The 2,949-nt window shown below is 42.5% G+C and overlaps 1 protein-coding gene across 3 annotated transcripts in view; it reads left to right on the forward strand.

The window, feature by feature from the left end:
* Nucleotides 1-407: 407 nt before the first annotated feature.
* Nucleotides 408-2,949, forward strand: part of Pparg (peroxisome proliferator-activated receptor gamma) — a 122,180-nt gene continuing 119,638 nt past the window's right edge. For 2 of the 3 annotated variants that reach the window (XM_005387017.2, XM_005387018.2), the window contains exon 1: nt 408-504. The gene's annotated coding sequence lies outside the window, so the exon portion shown is untranslated. The remainder of the gene's footprint in view (nt 505-2,949) is intronic. The other variant, XM_005387019.2, reaches the window with a different exon arrangement.

Genomic DNA, 2,949 nt, shown 5'->3' on the forward strand with positions numbered 1-2,949 from the left:
GTCCGGCCGTGCGGGGCCACCGTGGCCAGCGCCACCGGGGCCGCCGGAGCCGGAGTGTGTCCGTGCGCGCGCGCCTGCGTCCCTGTCCGTGTGTGCGCTCGCGTGTGTCCGTGTGTCCCCGGGCGTGTGTGCGCTCGCGTGTGTCCGTGTGTCCGCGCGTGTGTGGGGCGCGGGGTGCCGCTCCGCCCCTGCCGCCCCCCGGGGTGGAGAGGTCGCGCCCGCCGCAGGGGCTCCGCGGGGGCTGGGGTCGGGATCCGGGTTGGGGTCAGGGGCCGGCGCGGCCGCCGCCGGAGCCCGGCCGCGCGGGTGGAAGGTGGAAGGTGGGCGTGCGGAGCTTTATGCCCGGGTGGTGGGGAGGAGCCTGGGGAGGAGGCAGACGCTGGGAGTAACCAGAGTGCTGCTTTTATATAAGGGCAGCTGGTAGTAAAGAAGGGGCCTTTCCCTCTGCCGGTGACCAGGAGGCTGCGTTTTCAGATTCTCCTTGCGAGCGACTCCCAGCCTCAGGTGAGTCGGCGCCCGGTCCTCGCAGTCTGTCGGAATGTGGTGTGAGCTGTTCAGAGCTCGCAGGCTTCTCGTTAATCCTCCATTCCTACTTTGCGACGTTCTCTTACAATAAAAATGTGATTCACTTGGGTCTGAGGCTAATGATAGGGAAAATCGTGGCAGTTAGTTCAACAAGAAAGAAAAGTTAAAAAACAGTCATCTGTCATAAAAAAGAAAAAAACCCTAAAGTTTTCCTTCTTTCCAGATTAAGGATGAAATGGAAAATTAATTGGGGTTAACTCTCATTTGAAAACCGAGCTAGACAAAGTGATGATCTGAGTGGCGCCATAGCTATTCTGGGGAAATGCTGCATTTTGAGGTACCTGGTTGTAATGCCAACCATGTGGGCTTTTTTTTTTTTTTTTTTAATCATTCATGAAACAAATTGTTAACTGGAGTTACTAAGAGCACTGAGTAATCGGCCCCTGGACCTGGTCAGCTCGCGGCTGATCTCAGGTGTCCTGTGGCAGCTGCCTGCCTATAGCCAAGTGATCGATCGCTGACTGGAAGCGGACTGACTGATGGAGCGAGATGATTTTAAAACCTTTCTGCTGCAGGCACGGGTGCGGACGTTCACAGGCTTCCCAGAGAGACATCTACTCTCATGAAAGTTTGACAGACTTAGATGCTTCCTGGTATTTCATAGATGCTAAAACTTAGCCTTTGAAATGACATTTCAAAAGATTCTGCTCCAGCTTTAAAGTAATTTGGGAGTCATAGACTGTCGGTCAGATTCTCTGCGGGGTTAATTATGGTGCCATAGTGTTTATTTTAATATAAAAGCCCTTGAAACTTACATCACGTTAGCCGAAGAGTGAGGCATGTTGCAAAGCTATCCATTTTTGTCTTCCTAGGTAATTCGTATAATTTTTCTCTTCTGTTAAAATGATGTGATGTTTGGTATTTAATTTTCTGATGATTACACCGTCAATGAAAAGATCTGAGAATCAACCGTGACCATCTCAGTGTACTATAATTCAGTGGAAGAAAAATAAAACCACTGATACTTTTATTTTTAATCAAAAACTTTTTCATATGTAAAGTTTATTTCTAGTTCTTATCATAACTCCTACAAAACCATGGGGTTGGTGAAGTAATAAGGTTTTGGAGTGTTCCAGGCCGAAGACATTTTAGATGTTTTCTTATTCTTTTATATTTGAAAGGATATATTTACTCTTTTAAAAAAATTAAAATGCCCACCAGCATGATAGTCTTTATTGAAGTTGGGTGTTTTGAAACTGTTTGTAGTTACTACTTTTAATAATTAAATACAGTATTTTCTTCAAAGGGACTTATTTTCTTAATGTTTATGTATTTCAGGACTACTCTGTAAAAGATTCTAGATTACATCTTTTTGACAATGACTACATTAATTTCAAAATCCTTGTGACAGTTAAAATATATACGGAAGAATAAGTGTGATCTTAGGAGTATGAAGTAGCAATGGATTACTGATCATAAGACTGACTATATTTAATCAGTAGGTTATATAACTATAAACAAACACTTAATTTTTTTTGCTTCTCTACTTCTGTGAAAAGAAGGGTGTTTGACACTTACCTGGCGGAGCTAATTCTGTGTGGAAGCAGCGGTAGAGGCACTGCTGTGAATACACAAAGTATTAGTAACACATTTCATTTAGTTTTTCAGATTGTGAAATGGTTCTTAATAATAGGAGACTTTCATGAAGTAGGGAAAGTATGTTAAGATAATGTTTTCCAAATGTTTCATGTATCCTGGCCCATTTTGTCACTTCTCTCATAGGATCTATACAAGTCCAGGCATAGGACACAAAATGTTGGTCATTTTGATTTGCGAACGTCTTTCTGTTGAATTTATTGTCATTTGAGCTTGGAAATACGCTATGTGTCATAAGGTGTGGCAAATGTACTGGAAGAAGTTTTTGCTTTCATAGGATTTCACTAAGTAAATATTCGATGTGGAAGGTTTTTGTTAAAATCACGCGTCAAAAAACTTGATTTAAGTCACCAGACTATAAACATAAACATGTGCCCCCCTCACATGGTTAAACTGAACGTTTAACATGGTTTTCTTACTTTGTGTGGTAAATTTCTCCATTGTCTATTTCTCAATTCTCTTAATGCCTAAAGGGAGCATAAAGGACAGCAATGATTGCCTTCAAAGGTCTTTTGAAATTGGTCTAATTTGATTCCCCCGAAACCCAGTGGGGTCAGTAAATATCCATCTCAAAAGCATAGGTAGCCCCATACCACAGAACATATCATACTTCGGTTAGTTTCATAGCATGTGTATGAGGTCAAAGCTAATTTTAAGATTTTAAAAATATCTTTGTGGGTTTATTTGCTGTTTGTATTTTCTCACCATACAGAGGTAAATTGGGGGAATTATACAGTGTATGTTTTAAGCTATTTTTTTTTTTTTTTT

The sequence above is a fragment of the Chinchilla lanigera genome, unplaced genomic scaffold (genome assembly GCF_000276665.1).
Source record: "Chinchilla lanigera isolate Chin_1 unplaced genomic scaffold, ChiLan1.0 scaffold00028, whole genome shotgun sequence".
Classification (NCBI taxonomy): Eukaryota; Metazoa; Chordata; class Mammalia; order Rodentia; family Chinchillidae; genus Chinchilla; species Chinchilla lanigera.